This window comes from Rhinoraja longicauda, chromosome 31, assembly GCF_053455715.1.
Source record: "Rhinoraja longicauda isolate Sanriku21f chromosome 31, sRhiLon1.1, whole genome shotgun sequence".
In the NCBI taxonomy this organism is placed as follows: domain Eukaryota; kingdom Metazoa; phylum Chordata; class Chondrichthyes; order Rajiformes; family Arhynchobatidae; genus Rhinoraja; species Rhinoraja longicauda.
In genome coordinates, this window is record NC_135983.1 from 1,134,799 (window position 1) to 1,143,756 (window position 8,958).

At 44.0% G+C, this 8,958-nt stretch overlaps 1 pseudogene; it reads right to left on the minus strand.

Annotated features, from left to right (window-relative positions):
- Nucleotides 1-240: 240 nt before the first annotated feature.
- Nucleotides 241-612, minus strand: LOC144608345 (small ribosomal subunit protein uS10 pseudogene; annotated as a pseudogene).
- Between the last annotated feature and the right edge of the window lie 8,346 nt (nt 613-8,958).

Below are 8,958 nucleotides of genomic sequence, written 5' to 3' on the forward strand. Positions count from 1 at the left end.
TACAGCACCCTCTTCTCCCCCTCCCCCCCCTCCCCTGTCCCTCCCCCCCTCCCCTCTCCCCCCCTCCCCTCTCCCTCCCCCCCCCCTTTCCCCCTCTGTGGATCAGTCATATTAACTGACTTGATCGTGTCTGTGCTCTATGATGTATATCCCGTTCCTGATCCAGTCCGGGTATTTCTATATGCTAACCAGCTGTTTTTTTAGGGTTTTATTTTTTTATTGCATTTCCATAGACATTTTTTAAGCATCGGCAATAGTAACCTCTACCTCAACACCACGTTCAATACTGATGGAGGTGATCTGTTTCACAATTTCAGATGGACTGTGCAAATCAATTAGGCTATGTGGATCCGCAATTGGAAAGGATCCCAGGTTTTGGAACCTTCACCACAAGGAGTCCTTCTTGTTGTGATAAGCAGAGTCTTGGTGGGCATGCGAACAGGTCCTTTGACTTTTAGGTTCTTCTCTTAGGCACCACGAATTAGATCAACACAAACTTTCTCAAGTGATTTCACATTCTGGCTGGTCAAAGTGATTCAAATGCGATGGATTGCAACCTCCTGTTCTACAGGTGCTTTGCCAGCATCTTTAAATGCCATCACGACTTCCTGACTCACTTATCCGTCGACTTGTCCAGCTGGGATGTGGAGAGCAGGTGAACAGCAGTGAGTCAGGAACAAGAGCAGCAGCAGTGACTACAATCGCCCGGCCACAGCCACAGTCACAGCTCCAGAAGGGTAGGATTCAGCCACCAGGGAGCTAGTCATGGAGATGACAGCACGATGTATTGTATCCTCTGAGCATTCACGCAATAAAGAAATTATGCTTCAGCTTGACTCATGGTGATTGAATGGGACAAGAACATGGTGTCAGAAGTGGGATATGAACCCAAGTCCCCAATTAAACCACTATCATCTATACCTGTACCGGCAGTAAAGTCTCCTGAGAGGGGAGAGAATGTGGGTTTGTACGGTACACGTGTGGGACGCACCTGCAGGCCTAACCCCAAGTGCAGGGACTTTGTCAAATATTGACAGCGGACATTGACATTTAACACTACTCATTCTAGTTGCTTGTAATATGTGTATCTTCCGGTGCGTAATTGTAGTTTCTAGTGCTTACATCTGTTTATTATGATGTTGTAGTTTATATATATATATCGTTAGTCGTAAGCTTAATTCTAAGAGGGAGGGAGGATGTCATATAAACTGACTTGATCGTGTTTGTAAGAAAATAACTACAGATGCTGGTACAAATCGAAGGTATTTATTCACAAAATGCTGGAGTAACTCAGCAGGTCAGGCAGCATCTAGGAGAGAGGGAATGGGTGACGTTTCGGGTCGAGACCCTTCTTCAGACTGATGTCAGGGGGGCGGGACAAAGGAAGGATATGGTTGGAGACAGGAAGATAGAGGGAGATCTGGGAACTCTATCTTCCTGTCTCCACCTATATCCTTCCTTTGTCCCGCCCCCCTGACATCAGTCTGAAGAAGGGTCTCGACCCGGAACGTCACCCATTCCTTCTCTCCCGAGATGCTGCCTGACCTGCTGAGTAACTCCAGCATTTTGTGAATAAATATATTTGATCGTGTTTGTGCTCTATGATGTATATCCAGTTCCTGATCCAGTCCGGGTTTTTCTATATGCTAACCAGCTGTTGGTAGGGTAGGATTCAGCCACCAGGGAGTCAGAGGGAACTAGGCATGGAGACGACATCACGATGTATTGTATCCTCTGAGCATTCACCCAATAAGGAATTTATGCTTCAGCTTGACTCATGGTGATTGAATGGGACAAGAACACCCCCCTCCCCCCTCCCTCCCTCTCCCCCCCTTCCCCTCTTCCCCCTCTCCATCCCCCTCAACCCCCCTTATCCTCCCTCCCTCCCTCCCTAGGAGATATTTAAACTTTAAAATGTGAATAACTTAAAAAATATAACACCGATTTCAATGAAACTTCTTCCATTAGCACCAAAGGGACGACGATGAGTAAGGTGGGCCTAAATTGTCACACTATCGTGTGCCGTTTTGGCTGTAGTTCAGGAACAAACAAACAAACAAATGAGGGTGTTAGTATATAGATGTATATAATAATAATAATCCATTTATTTTATATAGCGCCTTATCACATGCTCAAAGCGCTTTACAAAAACAATTAACATAGAAACAAACAGACAAACTATCCTGACGGAATATGCATATATATACACAAACACATATATATATCTCTAGTTTCTTGAGATTTCCTCTAATTATTTGTTTAGCAAACTTTTTCTTTCAATCTCTCTCTCTCTCTATTACACTAATATAGAATGAAAAGAATGAAAAAATATCTTGACGTGTTCATAGTTATTTTATTCACAATATTAGGGTTTCTGGAAATAAGTTTGATGTCACTGATTGCGAATGTGTGTGGGTAGGCACTAATAAAATGTACGTGAGAGAACAGTGATCATGATAGGGAGAGCCATGTGCTGAGAGGTGTATGTATATACATATATACACACATTCGCAATCAATGACATCAAACTTATTTCCAGAAATCCTAATTTTGTGAATAAAATAACTATGAACACGTCAAAATATTTTTTCATTTGTTTCATTCTATATTAGTGTAATAAAATGTAATGCATACATACCTCCACTGATACAGAAGTGCTAGCTTTAGACATGAATAACGTACATTACCATAGTTTAGTTTTGAATTTAAGATTTCATTGAGGGGATCAGTGCAATATAGTGCTAACCCTCCCTTTTGTGAAAAATGAGTTACATGCATTAACACGATCCTTACCCACTACCCAACAACCTGTAAAAATTTCATATTTAAATTCAACCGATAAGTTGGTCAAATAACATAGGCACCTTGTTTTTTTTGTGATTTATGGATTTTTCAAATGTGAATATCTCATAACGGCACATTTGTGGGTTAGCAGTATATTGCACCAACCCCCTTCAAATTGACATCATTCAAAAATGAACTACATAAACAAGGATAACACTTTTTATTTCTGTCATTCATGGTAAGATTTACATCATTTTGTGTGCGAGATATACAGGGTTGCACTGTTTCGCATGTCAGCTAACCAATGAAAAGATCAGGTCCTGATTTATACCAGCTCTTCACCTCTCCTGCCCCTTGTCTGAAGAAGGGTCCCAACCTGAAACATCACCCATCCTTTTTCTCCAGAGATGCTGCCTGACCCGGTGATTTACCCCACCACTGTGTCTATTTGAATTGGATTCATGCTTCTGTACCACGTCAGGCAGCATTGGTCATTTTAGTGGGTGTCAAGGGTTTTTAACTAATCAATTCACCAATTCAAATTTTCGTGGCTCTAAGTATAAAGTTAAATGTCTTTTCAATTATATTGTGGATACAGTAGTTTGCAAATGCCTAATCTCTGCTTCCATGACTTTTAAAAATAAAACAAAAAGAGATACAGCTCGTGGAGGTGAAATTAAAATTATCATTGAAAGGAAAAAAGAACAGTTCATTAAAAATGATCAATTGGCCAAATGATCAACATATCATCCACCAACATTTCCGTCACCTACAACAGGACCCCACCACTGGCCATATCTTCCCATCCCCTCCCCTCTCTGCATTCCGCAGAGACCGTTCCCTCCGCAACTCCCTGGTCCACTCGTCCCTTCCTACCCAAACCACCCTAACCCCGGGCACTTTCCCTTGCAACCGCACGAGATGCAACACCTGTCCCTTTACCTCCCCCCTCAACTCCATCAAAGGACCCAAACATTCTTTCCAGGTGAGACAGAGGTTCACCTGCACCTCCTCCAACCTCATCTATTGCATCCGCTGCTCTAGATGTCAACTCATCTATATCGGCGAAACCAAGCGCAGGCTCGGCGATCGCTTCGCTGAACACCTGCGCTCGGTCCGCATTAACGCCACTGATCTCCCGGTGGCCCAGCACTTCAACTCCCCCTCCCATTCCCAGTCTGACCTCTCTGTCATGGGCCTCCTCCAGTGCCATAGTGAGGCCCGCCGGAAATTGGAGGAGCAGCACCTCATATTTCGCCTGGGCAGTTTGCGGCCCGGTGGTATGAACGTTGACTTCTCCAACTTCAGATAGCTCCTCTGTCCCTCCCTTCCCCTCCTCCTTCCCAGATCTCCCTCTATCTTCCTGTCTCCACCTATATCCTTCCTTTGTCCCACCCCCGACATCAGTCTGAAGAAGGGTCTCGACCCGAAACGTCACCCATTCCTTCTCTCCCGAGATGCTGCCTGACCTGCTGAGTTACTCCAGCATTTTGTGAATAAATCGATTTGTACCAGCATCTGCAGTTATTTTCTTATATCAATTGGCCAGATACAGGGTGGATCTCTAATGCAAACATTCAATCAGTAACATCCAAAGTTTAAAGATCACGAAGTAGCAACTCTTCAAGAAATAGTTTTAAATGTCAACTATCAACTTATCCAAGAAGTTGAACAAAAATAATTGTTCGCAAACATTTTATATACGAAGAAATCGCAGAGTTGTGAACACTGCCCAGTCTAGCACACAGAATCTGCTTACTAAAATGGCGCTGAAATGTACCCATGACCTACTACAGTTTTTAGAGTCGAGGGGTCTATCTTGCTCCTCTAGTATCTTTGATTTATCCCAAGCCAATTAGCCTTCAAACCTGTTGGAGTGTGGGAGGAAACTGGAGCTTCCCAGAGAAAACCCAAGCAGGTCACAGGGAGAATATACAAACTCGGTACAGACAAGCACCTGTAGTCAGGATCCAACCCAGCTCTCTGGCGCTGTAAGGCAGCATTTCTACCTCTGTGCCGCCCATGAATTGATAGGATGAATGCAGTCTTTTACCTAGGGTAGGGGAATCAAGAACTGAAGGGCATAGGTTTAAAATGAGAGGAACAGCTTTAATAGGAACCTAAGTGGTTTCTTTTTCACTCAGAGAGTGGTGTGTATATGGAATGAGCTGTGAGAGGAGTGAGTTGAGGAAGCTTTTATAATAACGTATGAACGACACTTGTACAAGTACATAAATGGGGTAAGGTTTAGATGGGTATAGGCCAAACGCAAACAAATTCAACAAGCTGATTGGCATGGATGAGTTGGATTGAGGGGCCCATTTTCGTGCTATATGCTCTGTGACTTTATGCTGAATAATGTTTAGTGCAAGATAAAGTCTGATTAAAGATAGTCTGAAGGTCTCCAATGAGGTAGATGGTAGCTCAGGCCCATTCTCTAGTTGTTGGTAGGATGCTTCAGTTGCCTGATAGCAGCTGGGAGGAACTTGTCCATGAATCTGGAGGTGTGCGTTTTCACACTTCCGTACCTCTTGCCTGATGACAGAAGGGAGAAGAGGGAGTGTCCAGGGTGAGACTTGTCCTTGATTATGTTGGTGACCTGCACCATGCTTCATGAAGTCGGTAATTAGCTCCTTTGTTTTGCTGACAGGCGAGGTTGAGGGAGAGGTTGTTGTTCTGACACCATGTTACTAAGTTCGGCATGTCCCCAACAACTCTCACCAACCTCTATAAATGCGCCGTAGAAAGCATTTTATCGGGATGCATCACAGCATAGTTTTGGAACAGCTCCATCCAAGACCGCAAGAAATTGCAGAGAGTTGTGGATGCAGCCAAGATCATCACTCAAACTAGGGCGGTCGCGGTGGCAAAGCGGTAGAGTTGCCGCCTTACAGCGAATGCAGCGCCAGACACCATGGTTTGATCCCGACTACGGGTGCTGTCTGTACGGAGTTTATACGTTCTCCCCGTAACCTGCATGAGTTTTCTCCGAGATCTTCGGTTTCCTCCCACACTCCAAAGACGTACAGGTTTGTAGGTTAATTGGCTTGGTAAATGTAAAAATTGTCCCTAGTGTGTGTGGGATATTGTTAATGTGCTGGGATTGTTGGTCGGCGGGCCGAAGTGCCTGATTCTATGCAGTATCTCTAAACTAAACTAAACTAACCTCCCTTCCATTGATTCCATCTACACTTCACACTGCCTCGCCAAGGCCACCAACATAATCAAGGACAAGTCTCACCCTGGACACTCCCTCTTCTCCCTTCTGTCATCAGGCAAGAGGTACGGAAGTGTGAAAACGCACACCTCCAGATTCATGGACAAGTTCCTCCCAGCTGCTATCAGGCAACTGAAGCATCCTACCAACAACTAGAGAATGGGCCTGAGCTACCATCTACCTCATTGGAGACCTTCAGACTATCTTTAATCAGACTTTATCTTGCACTAAACATTATTCCCTTTATCCAGTACCTGTACACTGTGGATGGCTCGATTGTAATTATGGTATTGTCTTTCTGCTGATTGGATAGCACGCAACAAAACAGTATTTCACTGTACATTGATACATGTGACAATAAACTAAACTAGATATCAGGGCAGGACAAAACATTATTTCTCCATCTACCTTGTCATAACCCAAACTGCTGGTGCTGGAAATCAGTAAGAATACTATCGTTTGCACCGAGTACTGTTTTCACATCACAAATTACAGAAAAAAGTGAAAACTGACCATTGTAGTATGCAATAAGACAATAATGGGGCAACATGCAGTGATAACTGCATCTATGTTGTAATTAGGGAAATGGATGATTTAATGGAATTTATAGTAACATGTTTTAAAATAATGTCACAGAGTCATACGACATGAAAGCAGACCCTTCGGTCCAACTTGTCCTTGCTGAACAAGATGCCCCCGTTTGGCCCATATCCCTCCAAACCTTTCCTATCCACGTATCTGTCCAAGTGTCTTCAAGAATCAGGGCTAGGCCCATTGCTGTTTGTGATTTATATTAACAATTTAGATGAGAATTTGCAAGCATGGTGGTGCAGCAGCAGAGTTGCTGGCTTACAGTGCTTACAGTGCCAGAGACCCATGTTAGATCCAGACTGTCTGTACGGAGTGCTATCTGTACAGTTTGTACGTTCTCCCAGTGACTGCATCTGATTTCCCCGAGATCTTCGGTTTCCTCCCACACACCAAAGACGTACAGGTTCAGAGGTTAATTGGCTTGGTATAAATGTAAATTGTCCCGAGCGTGTATGGGATAGTGTTAATGTGTGGAGATCGCTGGTCAGTGTGAACTCGGTGGGCCGAAGGACCTGTTTCCGAGCTGTATCTCTAAACTAAACTAAGCAACGTTTATGATTGACACTAAAGTAGGGGGTATCGCAGACAGTGAATAGGGTTATCAAAACTTATAGCAGGATCTTGATCAGCTGGGCAAGTGGGCCGAGGCATGGTTAATGGCGTTTAATGCATTTAAGTGTGAGGTGTTCCATGTACGCATGTCAAACCCGGGCAGGATCTTCACAATGAATGGCAAGGCCCTGGGGATTGTTGTAGACCGGAGGGATATAGTACAATTACATAGTTACCTTAAAGTGGCAACACTAGGGCAGCAAAAAAGGCTTATGGTACATTGGCCTTCATCAGTCAGGGTTAGGATGTTCTATTACAGTTGTACAAGATGCTGGTGAGGTTACATTTGGAGTATCATGTTTGTTTTGGCACCCTACAATAGAAAGAATGTCATTAAGCTGGAAAGAGTGTAGAAAAGATTTGAGGATCTTGCCAGGACATGAGAGCTATAATGCGAAATTGGGCAAGCTAGGACTTCATCCTTTGGAGTGCAGTAGACTAAGAGATGATTAAGGTGTATAATGATTAAGGTCATATAAAGGTGTATAAGACCATGAGAGGAATAGATAGGGTTGAACGCAGTCTTTTACACAGGGTAGAGGAATCAACAACTGGACGACATAGGTTTAAAGTGAGATGGGACAGATTTAATAGGAACCCGAGGGGTAACTCTTTCACTCAGAGGGTGGTGGGTATATGACATGAGATGCCAGTAGAGGTAGTGGAGGAAGCTATGACAACAGCATATAAAACACACTTGGACAAGTACATAAATAGGGAAAGCTTTAGAAATGAACAGGCCGTAAAAGCAAATTCAACGAGCTAGATGGGCATCTTGCGTCTTTTACCCAGGGTAAGGGAATCAAGAACCTAAGGACATAGGTTTAAGATAAGCAGGGAAAGGATCAATAGGAACCTGATTTGCAACTTTTTTCATTCAGAAACATAGAAAATAGGTGCAGGAGTAGGCCATTCGGCCCTTCGAGCCTGCACCGCCATTCAATATGATCATGGCTGATCATCCAACTCAGTATCCCGTACCTGCCTTCTCTCCATACCCCCTGATCCCTTTAGCCACAAGGGCCACATCTAACTCCCTCTTAAATATAGCCAATGAACTGGCCTCAACTACCTTCTGTGGCAGAGAATTCCACAGATTCACCACTCTCTGTGTGAAAAAAAACTTTCTCATCTCGGTCCTAAAAGACTTCCCCCTTATCCTTAAACTGTGACCCCCTTGTTCTGGACTTCCCCAACATCGGGAACAATCTTCCTGCATCTAGCCTGTCCAACCCCTTAAGAATTTTGTAAGTTTCTATAAGATCCCCCCTCAATCTTCTAAATTCCAGCAAGTACAAGCTGAGTCTATCCAGTCTTTCTTCATATGAAAGTCCTGCCATCCCAGGAATCAATCTGGTGAACCTTCTCTGTGCTCCCTCTATGGCAAGAATGTCTTTCCTCAGATTAGGAGACCAAAACTGTATGCAATACTCCAGGTGTGGTCTCACCAATGCCCTGTACAACTGCAGCAGAACCTCCCTGCTCCTATACTCAAATCCCCTCGCTATGAATGCCAACATACCATTCGCTTTCTTCACTGCCTGCTGCACCTGCATGCCTACTTTCAATGACTGGTGTACCACGACACCCAGGTCTCGTTGCATCTCCCCTTCTCCTAATCGGCCACCATTCAGATAATAGTCTGCTTTCCTGTTCTTGCCACCAAAGTAGATAACCTCACATTTATCCACATTATACTGCATCTGCCACAAAATGCTGGAGTAACTGAGCGGGACAAGCAGCATCTCTGGAGA